This window comes from Thermobia domestica, chromosome 9 (assembly GCF_964235325.1).
Source record: "Thermobia domestica chromosome 9, izTheDome1.hap1.1, whole genome shotgun sequence".
Classification (NCBI taxonomy): Eukaryota; Metazoa; Arthropoda; class Insecta; order Zygentoma; family Lepismatidae; genus Thermobia; species Thermobia domestica.
Window position 1 is genome coordinate 69,584,501 of NC_137462.1, and position 12,982 is coordinate 69,597,482.

The 12,982-nt window shown below is 36.3% G+C and overlaps 1 protein-coding gene across 1 annotated transcript in view; it reads right to left on the reverse strand.

Moving 5' to 3' along the window:
• The window catches only part of LOC145694723 (uncharacterized), a 629,124-nt gene extending 616,521 nt beyond the window's left edge, over nt 1-12,603 (reverse strand). The window contains exon 1 of the mRNA XM_081771270.1: nt 12,017-12,603. The gene's annotated coding sequence lies outside the window, so the exon portion shown is untranslated. The remainder of the gene's footprint in view (nt 1-12,016) is intronic.
• Between the last annotated feature and the right edge of the window lie 379 nt (nt 12,604-12,982).

A 12,982-nucleotide genomic window follows, 5' to 3' on the forward strand; every position in this document is an offset into this window, starting at 1 on the left:
AACTTAGTGTAATGGAAGATTTATGGTCAGGCGAAAGAATCTGATCAAAATTTGTGATGGATAAAATTTGTGTTCAGATGAATTTGAAAATGACCTGTCAAGATATCCATTCTTGAGGCAAGGAAGAGCTCCAAATAATATAAACAATAAGATAGGTAGATGTCTATCATTACTACTTTATTTTCGTTTATTTTGGTAGAGTATATGTTTGGTTAGAAGTAATGGTGTTGTCAGTAGTTAGTAAAGTGGATATAAGTGTTAGAAATAAAAGAAGCAATACTATAAACATCTACTTAAAAATCTTCAGTTTTCAATTTCGCGATCTTAATTACACAAATGCTGCTAGTCTCCGCACTTGTCTTCAGTTCAATCTGGCAACTCGATCGACTACTGAGATCACTTATGACCTCTTTGTAAAAATGGAGGATGCTTCTCGCTACTTAAGAGATAAAAGCCGCGAAGTCCTGTTCTAGCTGCAGAAGAAACTATCTCTGTAACATATTCAGTAGAGAATTCAAGAATTGTTTCTTTGTAGAGCACTTTGCCATGGACTATAGCGTAAAATATATTATTCTTGGATTGCCCACTTCGTAAGCAAATATGCCTTTCACCCTGATCCTAACATCACGTTTGATCATTTATCCGAAAGATGGTTCATATCCAAATGCTTATGATTCCATTTGACTTTGAAGTGTCTTCCAGCATGAAAATAGCTCAGTTTTGTTGACTGGTTTGAAGGTATACAACAGTTGTAATTAGGAATAAAATCTCAAACATTTACGTGTTGTTGACTCTAACGGTGGAGTTCTGAGGATTTCGTGTGAAAGTTGCACAAACACACACCACTGGTTCAACGTCGACTATTAAAAATTCTTCTTCAGTTCTCAACAACTTATCTCTATGAATCAGAATTTTCGACGCTAACCACAATAAAATTAAAATATCACAACCGTCTGGAAGTGGAAAGTGATCTCAGGTGTGCTTTGTGGAATTTATTACCGAATATCAGGAACCTTGTGAAGGAAAACCAATGTCAACCATTACGCTAACACTGTGAGATGTTCCTGTGTTCCTGTTTAATAAGTTTTCGAACTCCATCTTATACACGAAATAGTATTTTGCACTCATTTTTGATAATTTTGTAAAAAGATAATAATAATTTACATAATTATATAGTTTTTATTAAAGTAGACATCTTGAATTGGAATAAAAAGGACAAAATGTCAAACATGTGAGCGTGTTGAAGTTTGCTAAAGCTAAAATGCAAGTACTTATTACAACTTGTGTTTTATTATTGTGTTAATAATTTCACATTTTATTTCTGTCATTGCTTGCGCCCCTATTGTTCGCTTTTCACGCTCCCCAGGTTGGGAATCACTACTCTAGTAGAATGTAAAAGTCATTCATTTCTGTTTTGTTGAATTGCATGATTCATCCATATCAAAATGTTTCGCCTTTTTGAAGACGATATCCAGATGTCTTTCCATGAATGCATAAACTCAATCTTTTCCAGGTCTATCATTACGAAATGCATTGGTTATGGCGTTCTCTTGACGTATTCTGGAGGAAACTGCAAAAATCTTCTCTAGTTAATCCAAAATAACTCTCTGAAAACGAATTATTATCTGTTTTAATTCTATTTCGAGTTCCCAGGATAATACAAAACTGCAATCATGTGTTCATATAACTTTTGGTTCTTTCGTTTCAACCAGCCTCTTGAAAAAAAATAAAATCTTTGAGTTTTACGTCCCACGTTATGCCGGTTAGGCTAAAGGAGACGGTGATGATGAGTAATGAATGAAATGGTGGAATGAAGAAAGTGGGAGAAAACGGGAGAACCCCGAGAAAACCCACGCACACGATGTTTGTCCACCACAAAGTTCACTAGACGGGGGCTGGGATCGAACCCGGGACCCCAAGCACCAGAAGTGAACGCTCTACCACTGAGCCACCGCGGCCCCAGCCTCTTGAAGTCCTGCGGGAATATTAAATGTACATGCAATCAGTGGCAGGTCCAGGATATGATCAAGCGGGGGGGGGGGGGATAAACCATAGTTTTCTGCATTGTGTAAAACAGGATTGAAATCTACTTTATCCAGCGTATCTAAGCGTCAAGATCCGGCCCTGCATGTAACACATGTGATTTTCATTCTCTTTCCCCCTCCATTTTACTCCTGTGCAAACTAACCTACAGCGCGAGCTGTCCTGACTTTATACTATACATATTTATTCGAGATGCCATTCTTCAAATTAACGCATATAAGTTAAAAGAGGAAGTTGAAGATCGAGAACTTTTCCAGGCCCTTTGAGAAAGAGCTTTTTGGTGTCAGGACCTGCCAAGAGGCAGAATACTTAATACTAATTAATAAATTAGTGGAAATCGCCATTCTACCAGAAGGAAAACTATGTATAGAAAGCATATAACTGAGTAGCCTACACGTAAAGCTTATCATAAAACAAAAGGTTACATGCACACATTAGTATGTAGTCACCTGGGAAATGCTTAGTTACATTGTATAACAGTGAGTCTTCTGGAATCCTCTACATGACTTGCCAATACCATCATAAATTAAAAAAGAAAATAAAAAAGCGAAGAATTTTCCTTTAACGAAACACATGATTCGTGCATACCTTTAATAATAATCCATATTAACAATGTAAATTCCTATTGTTCCTTCAATTTCAATTATGAGCATTTCTCACACTTATATACAATATATACATTCATAAATGTTACATAACGCTTCCAGTTCCGACTCGCTGAAAAAAATAAACGAAATGATGGATGCGGGATTTAGTGATAAATGTCGCTGATATCCTTCGCGAAAAAAAAAAAAAAAGCTTTAAACTATTTGTATAATGTGTGGTGTAAGCTACAAGTGGCGTTTACGGAAGATTTTTCTTGCATACTTTGTTAACAAGTAAACGGAAAAGTGTTCAAGTAATTCCTACCAATACTACCTGCATAGTAGGCTATTGTATTTGATTTTGAGTTTAACGTACCGTTCAGCAGCCAGGCTATATGAGACGTGGACTTACTGATTAACGTGGAATCCGAACCACATGAGCTCCCGCCGAGAATCGAACCCGGATCTGCCGCGCCAAAGGCGCGTACACTAATCACAGCGGAAACAGTGCTATGCAACAAAATAAAGCATTAATAATAATTGTTATAACAATGACAGGGAATTCATATTTAAAATGAAAATGATTTTGTTTGTTTAACGTCTCATGAAATGAAATCTTTAGTTTTACGTCCCACGTTATGCCGGTTAGGCTAAAGGAGACGGTGGTGATGAGAAATGAATGAAATGGTGGAATGAAGAAAGTGGGAGGAAACGGGAGAACCCCGAGAAAACCCACGAGCACGGTTAACGTCTCATGATTATGCCTTTTAGGCTAAGGGAGAAGGTGATAAGGGCAAGTAAATGATAATGGAATAATTGGTGGAATGAAAACGTGGGAGGAAATAGAAGTAACTGAGAAAACCCACGACACCATGTTGTCCACCGCAGAACTAATATTTAGAACAAAATAGATACTTTTGATTGTCTGTAATTAAGGAATAATTTATACCTAAACCCTGTTCGGGCTAAGCTCTAAACTGCGATAAACAAAATCACGTGAAACTAAATCTCGCTGATTTGCTGTTGGCCTACTGACGCTTGTACTCCTCCACAAAATAGTTCATATGATTTGATTATTACTTTTACTATGAAACTCCATATAAAACTGCTATATTATTATAAATGACAAAAATATAATACGGATTATTTAATAATACTGCAATCAAGAGTGGCTAATGAAACAATAAAAATAAACACTAAGCATGTGCAGTAATTATAGTGCCAATTCAACTGTGGACTAGTGTTCTGCTTTTAAGCCTGAAAGACGGCTGGCATGAATCCCGGTTCCGCGAGTGTTGTGGTGAAACACCAACAAGGTAAACCTTTACTCACTAAGCAACATTTGTTTACCAGCGAAATTCAAATAATTTTGTTTTAATCTTTCGGGTTTTTTCCCCTTCTTTTCTGTTGCTGCTGTAAGTATCTGGACAACACGTGACAGTATTGTCAAAATGCACTTGTATAATTTGCTCCTCCCCGTGGGGAGTGAGAGTGATACATCACTAGCCAATCGTATTTGTGACAAGCGGAAGGATACAAATATTTTGTTTATCGGAGTTTAGAGCTTACGCTGAACAGAGATTAGTTTAAAATTCGATGGAACAAAGGGCAGTAGCGTCCTCAAACTTTAGGGGCCTATTGCTTCCCGGATAGAATATTATGTTTTAAACTACTCTTACTAATGACCCCATAATTCAAACCTGACCAATAATTTGGCACTTAGATGTGCACTAGAAATAAATATCTTTTGCCTCTTTTGTTGTAGCAAACCTTACGAAAACACGTTAGTTCTAATGATTTTTCACTTACACCGCACACGTACACTCATGTCCAAAATTACTGTCGCATGTCTATAAATATGTTGTTGTAGGAATATAATTTGATAACGAATTCGCCCGGTGTTTCTTATAATGTTAGTATGTGTATAATCGGCAAAGACATGTATGTGACAAATTTCACGTCAAAAGAGCAGTAAATAAGGACAATAAAACGAAAATAAAACTCATGTCCATTTAGCAACATTTTGTTTTACTCATTCTAATTTTCGTATTTGTAATTCTATTCCTACGAAATTTACCACAAATATACATTTCCCGATTATACACATACTATCAGTATTAAAAGTATCCTGCAAAATCATTATCAAATTATATTTCAACAACAAGATAGTTATAGATATGCGACAATCATTTTGGACATAAGTGTACATAAATGAGGATTCAGAGGTAACCCACATGTAACTTTCTCCATATTGACTCTGCAATTATTATTTACATTATTAATATTTTTTCTGACCAGAGTAATCACTTCTTTATTAAAAATAAAGTATTTCGTAACAGTTTCCATAACGTAACGTTATCTTTCTTAGGCGTTTGAGGAAGATAACGTTACGTTATGGAAACTGTAACGGAATACTTTATTTTTAATAAAGAAGTGCTTACTCTGGTCAGAAAAACATTCATTGCATAAATGAGGAATATATTTTTGGTAGTAGGAGCTAGATCCCTTCAGTAGTGTTACTGGAGGAGGTGATGCCCATGGTTCCATAAATTTGGAGAAGCAGAAATCCCCGAGATCAATAATAATGGTTTGGATATGTAATTTATTTATTTGACAGAATTTCTTATTGGCATGCAAAAAACAAACATAAAATATAGAAAGGAAATTATTTATGTAAACATTTTATGAGAAATGATACACATTGGAATGCTTATAGAGACGCCTAATACCAACATTTACCGTGGGAATATGGAATCAATGATATTCATTAAAAACACAAACAACGACACCTATGTATACCAAGGTGTGAAATCATAACAGTGGAAGTGCGGGGGAGTGAGTGAGGGGGAAAACAAAAAACCTTCTTCACACTGGAATGTTTCGACATGGATAGTTCATACGTTTCAACATCTATAGTTATTAAACTATGTAAGATTCAGGATAGCATTAACTACAAGTTCACCCGTTAATTAGGCCTACATATGAAATATGTTTATTTCCCCATATATGAATTACTGTAATTAATTTTCAAGATTCTGATTATAATATAACTTGATTCATCCTCCCTCTGTAAGTCTTCAGTGAGGGGGACTTTGTTACAAAAATATTAAGTGAAGGGGTATTTCCCCTCATCCTCCCAAGGTTTTGCATTCTAATGTATATATGAGATCAAATCTCTGCAAATGTCCCTGCGCAGAGAACTCACACATTGCAATTTGTACGTCTGTAACAAGACACAACAGAGTTAGTTGCCCAAAGTTGTGATAAACGTGTAAATGTACCAACATTAAGACTCCCTGCTTAGCTCATGCCACTTATTAAATTTTAGCGATTAACATATATATAAATAAAACAGGAAAAAGCGCCAGACAGTGTCTATAAAATATTATATGAATTAAGAATTGATTTTAAAACTTTTCGTATACAGGGTGGCCCATAGTTATGTATATGATGTTTGATTGACTGTAGTATTTGTAATTCTGGACAAAAAGTTTCGATGTGGCAATACTATATAGCCTGAAAGTGGGAATGACGGTCACTGGACTTAGAACCGTTAGTGTATGCCAGACAGGATGGCAGAACGCTTGTCTTTGGAACAGCGTGTGCGTTTGTATTCTGCAACAAATAAACGATTACGCGAAGGTGAGACGGGTGATGGCAGCCGAGTTAGAAGGAAAGGCTCTCCATGTGGTGTTTTAAAGGGCAAAGAGTATGAACATCACACACGTAATTTGGCTGAACTACGGGAAGCATTCACAGAAGAGTTCCACAGGGTACCAGTATGGGTCTGCCATGCTGCTTGTAACAACGTTGCTCTTCGTCTCCAAGCATGTATCGATTTGGATGGTGCATTGGTGAACTACGACATGGAAAACGGAGATTAAAATTCTTGTAAGGGAAGGTATAAGAGTAACGTGTTTATATTCAATTTTATGTTCCTAATTTCTTTACCGCAATCATTGAAACATCATATACATAATTAGGGTCCACCGTGTAGTGTATGCGTATATTTGGGTACCTAACAATTATGACGTCATTAACTACTCTCCCAAATATGTGGTCTATAAGAAAAGGATTGAAAACAATTATTAGTTTATTAAATATCATTTGTGGATACAACCTGGCTCACTTTCTACATTTTTAATATACTTTATTGTCTTTGAAGGTATTTACTAAAATTCGAAACCGTAAGAGTAACCTTAGTGAAGAGGCCTAACATTTGCACCAGTCTAACGCACATTCCTCTAATGCTTACTCTTACGGGCTCAAGTTATCATGTTGCCTTCTTATCATTCATTAAGTTATATGGAAAAGAGTCAAAGGGAAAGGGACCTATTAGAAGATATTAGTACTATTAGTAGTTTTGTAATACTAACATAGAATTAATAGAAACTTCTGTTTCGTAATACTTTTTTAGGATTTGTGTAAGACAAAAACTTGTAGAACTTGTAAGTTCTACAAAAGAGCCCAAACTCGTACAAGTTGGAGGATATTTAGGGTCTGACCTTCTTCATCCCAATGTAACTTCACCGTATTAATAGGTGCTTTGAAGTGTTAAAAAACAACAGCACTTGAAAAGTTCCTGATAAGGAAGTAAAACATAACTTCTATATTTCACATAAAGATTATATGAATCGCAGAATGGAGTCAAATAAAGTTTATTTATTTTCTTTTGTGAATTACAAGTCGATAGAACTTTATATTTGACGCAAATATAAGTTCAATATATACGGGAGATTTATTCAAAGTAGTTCCTTTTAATCTTTATACAAAGTAACCAAAAAGAAAAAAAGTCTTGCCGTTTTTGAAGTGTAATTAATCATGTGTTCACAGAGAGGAAACGAAGTGACGCACGTGCATGCAAAGCGATCAGGATTTTGTCTGACCATCCATCGTCAGAAATACAGGCACGTTGCACACATACAGCAATCATAGCTCATCCAATGTCGAAGAGGAATGGAGGTATCGAAGCAGCTTGTTCACGGTCTTTTTTTTTTTTTTTTTTTTTTTTTTTTTGTAAAACTTTAAAGTGGGTCTGTCAACTGCCGCATATGCCAGGTATTTGAGGAAAATGGCATGAACGAACGCACCGCCAGACATTTGTTACAGAAGCCTTTCGGATGAACCTCGCAGTGGATGACCACATGTGTTGGATGACGATGCCCTGAAAGCATCCATCGAGGAGGACAGTAGTGTAACTTGTGATGAACTTGCAGAAAGGTTCCACGTTTCTGCTGAAACAGTCAGACTGCAACTGCGTGAGATAGGAAAGTCATACAAGTTAAGCAAGTGGGTACACATTGTCGGCAGCCGACAAGGAATGAGTGACAGCCTGTTTGTCCTTGCTCACTCGCCAGCTGAACACACCCTCTTTGATCACTTGCTCACTGGTGATTAAAAAAAAGTGGGTCCTCTATGATACTTCCAAGCGTACCAGACATTGGTTGTCACCACGTGACCCTGTTGTTCATACCCCAAGACCACCTCTGCAGTCACGAGAGGTTATGGTCTCTGTATAGTGGAATTGTCGGCAAGTGGTACATTACGAGCTTCTTCCACCTGGTCATATCATCACTGCTGACCTTTACTCTCAGCAGTTACAAAGGTTGCACCGTGCACCACGGCAAAACGAACCAGCATTGGTGAATCGCAAGGGTTGCTGTTCTTGCACGACAATAGCCAAGATATATGTGGCAAAGAGAACCCATGAGACCCTTCAGCAACTTGTCTGGAAGACACTGTGCCATGCACCATATTCACCGGACGTTGTGCTAACAGCTTATCACCTGTTGCATTCCCTCGACAACCACCTCCGTGGGAGATCCTTTGCAAATGAGGGAGACATGCAGAACGTACTCATTGGACTTCTTTGCATCCACGACCGCCGAGTTTATCACCAGGGTATTGTGCAGCTGCAGGAACGTTGGTAAAAGGTGTTGGATGCTGATGGAAATTACATCGAAATCTAAAGTTACGTATATACCGTCCACTGTATTGCTCTTTGTTTATTACTATTCTAGAACGATAAGAACGTTTTTGGTTACCTTGTATTTCAGTGTTCTACTGGAAAGGCTAAATGCATTAGAAATCAACGTATCCAATTATTTCAATGTGGATGCACTCAAAGTTGCTTTCTTCCATGAATGATGCTTCAGCTTTAGAACATCCTGCAAAACTAGGTGCGATGGATTTAAATTACGGGTACTTTCTATTTGACGACTTTAAAAAGTTTGTTTTACGCTCTTTTGCAACATCAAAATGAGGAAAAGTTAGGCTTAAGAGTTAATAGTTATTGGAACTTATATCCCTTCAAGACATGTAATAGGAAGAAACCAAAGGAAGAATAATTGATGATTCCAATAGCCATTGAAAGAAGAATCATCGTAGTAACCTTGAGGGGTTCGTAACGTGACTTTTCCCTTTTCTTATCGAGGCTCAAACATCACAATCAAATGGAATTTCGCTCTCATTTTTGCAGAGCTAACGCTTAATTTTACCTGAGTTTTCAGGATGGGTAGAGTTTTATAAAAAATTCACGCACGCACACACACACACACACACACACACACACACACACACACACACACATATATATATATATATATATATATATATATATATATATATATATATATATATATATATATATGACAACGTCTTCGTAAGTATATACAATATAATAATTACCATAAATAAAAATAAATGAAAACATGGACACCCCTTCAACAGAAGAGTGACACGTCTCAGTCACCTACATACTTGTATGAGTATGTAGTAATGGTTCAGGAGAGAAACTACGGAGTATAATGACAGTGCAGAGTTTACAGACTGCAACAAGGGTATTATTTAGGCGTGAAATCTCTCCAGCTTGTAATCAGGGATACTGCTTCAAAGACTATCTGGTCAAGATCTATTGTGGAATTTATAGTGAAGTGAAAAGTGAAATGCCATCGTTGAAAACTGTACGCACTCTGTCCAAGAAGTTACGTCCCAGAGATGGCAGAATAGCTACAGAAATCAGGCCACAGTTCACACATTAGTCAGGAGTTTTAGATACTATCAAAAGTGTCAGTTTCCACCGGAGAATATTACATCAAAGCCTATCTCTCTAGATATTTTTAACATATACAACGTAATTGAGCGCTCTGTCAGTAAGTCCAATCGAGCGTGGCGTGGCGTTCAGGTGATGTTTATAGCATTAGGCCTGGAATTGGAGCAGTGAAAACAAATCCTTTAGAACGATGATCCAAAATTCATATTACACACTTCCCTACTCCGATGAACGTGTATACATGTGGAGTTGGGAAGGGCTGCTGCTAGAGAGTATTGCAATGAGCGTGAAATACGATGGTGATGTTCTTCCCGATATGCTTGGTTAAGCAATTGAAATGTCTCCGTAAACTTTGCCAAATTTGTAGCAAAATTTCACACACACACACGTTGTTCTTCAAGCTCTTTGACTGTCACTTTGTCACTAATTCGGCGAATAACTTGTGCACGTGCTCACTTCATCGGCTGTAGCTCGGCGACTAACCGTCATAGCGAAACGAGGCAAATGACAGTTTGTTGTCTAAAAGTTCAAAAGTTTGGTTTCTATTTTAAGAGTTTGGTTTCTTTTTGAACACTCACCGTATTTTGTTAAGACCAATCAACTTGGTTCCAATATTATACGCATATCAGATAGACACGATCAGACTTTTTCCATTCTATGTTATGGCTATTTTTTCTTGTATGAAGTAGGAGGTAACAACGTGACAAAGTTGAATGGAACACGGCATTGAACCTCCGGGTTTCATAGGCCATAGTTAATTAGTTAGTTTCACTTAGCATAGACAGATGCACTTTAATTCAGCTATTTTAGCAATTTACCTAGATATTATATGTATTACATAAACATTGTAGTATTCCGTCATTATTGATAGGTCACTTACTGCAACTGAGAAGCTGCCATGTTCTATTATGAAGGTTTTCAAAATCACCATACCATTACGCACTTATTTTTGATATAGGAATAAGTATGGTAGATATATATAATGAAATACGAAATATGGCTGAACTTAAATCGATATTTTGTCAGTTTATAGTCCAGTAAGAGTACTAAACAACACTGTAGTAACAAACTTTTTAAATAGAGCTCCTGAAAGTTGAACAGAGCGTCATTCAGTTCAGAGATTTTAAAATCTAGAATCTACTGTTATCATATTTATCAATGTTACCGAATCCACTTTCATCATAATTGCAATTCGAAAATCAGTTTACACTGAATTTCAATGAAAGTGGTAACAATTGCAAAATCCGAGTCCTTGGTGTTTAAAATATTACTCTCACTGCATACGAGTCGGAATATGGATAACAGAATTAAAAATATAACAGGGTACAGAAGCTATAGTTTGTCGTCGAGACTGAATTTATTTTTGTAAATTGATATCACAAAAATTTGGCCAGGTACATTGGTAGTTAAATGTTGACTGAGAAATTTTAGACTTCCTTCTAAGGTACACAAAATCTATCAATTTTCGTGGCGTGGAGACTATAAGACTGAAACACTTCACTCGTTAAAGTTCTTCACAACAAAAGACAAATATTTTCAAAGATTAACGACACCAATAACAGTCGAATAATAATTGCAGTTATCTTATTTCTCTTCCTTAAAAAAAAAAAAAAAAAAAAAAAAGCCCTAAGCTACCCTTATTTAATTTAATTTGTGAGTTCTTCATTTTGGAAGCTGAATAAAACACCAAGAAAACTGAACAGAAGGAGAGAAATGAGTGATATTCTATGGAAAAAGAGTTTTAGACAAGCTTCATACTGTTCCATTCTAGTTTCTTTCACGTTGCATGCGTTCGTATGTGTTTTATTCTGATCCAAGTGACATCAATAGCTTTATTTCGAATAAAGTTAAGCAAAATAATGACATTAATGTCTCCCCCTCTCACTTTTAAGTTCACGAAAACTTATCAATGAAATCTCTGTTTAAAATTTATAAATATTCAGGTAAAAGAAGAAAATTTAGATACACAATTAATTTTTGACGTTGAAGCGTAAAATAACCTAAGGAAGGAAAATCCATCCTAAAAACTGTAACTTCCTGATGTTTACAACAATTTTCCCGCCATTTGGATTTGAATATATGTGTTTTGTTTGCTGAAAAAGTTGAACCAATGACGTGCCAGCGATTCCGTTTAGACTAAGCGAACAAAACACTACAAAGTAACACTTTCTGAACGTAGCTACACTTACACAATATTTTTTGGACGAAAAACTCGGTATAATGTCGCGGCACATGGCATATTATCAAATGCTTTTGTATACTTTTAACATAGCAAGGTATTAGAAAATTGTGTTGTAAACAAAACAAAACGTGGAACAAAAACAAACATTGAACTTACCTTACATCTACATTTGTCTCAAGATCCGAAGTTAACTACAATCCTTCCAAAATAATTATAATCACAATAACTCTCACAAGACTTGAAAATATAGATACTTATGTACATATATATGTATATAATTACATACGAATGTTAAATAACCACTATTTTATTTGTAGGACACGCGAGTAGGTGAATTCTGTACAGGTTTTTAACTTTTTTTCTTGTTACCACAAACTTGTCACAAAAACTTAACACCTGTTTTATATTTTTCTATAATAGTTTTAATATATTCATAAATAATTATTTCACTTCACTTTGTAAATAGAGCAGGAGCTCTTTACACGGAACTTAGTATAAGCGAAATGTATTTATTCTGAATGCTTTCGAGGAAAAAGAAAAAAAGAAAAGAGCATAACTTCCTTGTCAAATTGCGTCAATACTTAAAATAACCTATTGTGATTTAAAAGGATGTAAGTAAAATAAGCCGCAACAGTTATGCTGCTGCAGAAAATGCGTCAAATTGACAAGCATCGTTTCGTTTCACTCGAAACATCGCATGTGAAAAGCGAGTGGTAGTCCCTCTAGTAGCGAGCTGGGAACTTTAGCAGCTGAAGGTTTTGGATTCGAGACGGCGCACAGCGATTAACTTCATCGATGTGTGTGACGTCATACCGTGGCAACGAGTGGATGTAGAGTTGCAACGTCCAATGGCACAGTATTACGTGGAGCAATCAAGACTGCGTAATATAACAACAAACAATCCTTCCATCTAGTGTATTTCCTGTAACAAATAAGTGGAGAGCACGTTCTGCATTCCGGTTGTTCCCTTCTCCTCCCTCAGTTATACAGTACACTGGCATATAAACAGAGATGCATTTAGGAGTAGCATACAGTTCATTCGTGAATCAACTCTACACAATATTTTTATTTACTTTTTTAAAAGGAAAAACTAGGAGAGCTTTGAAATGGGGCACACACACA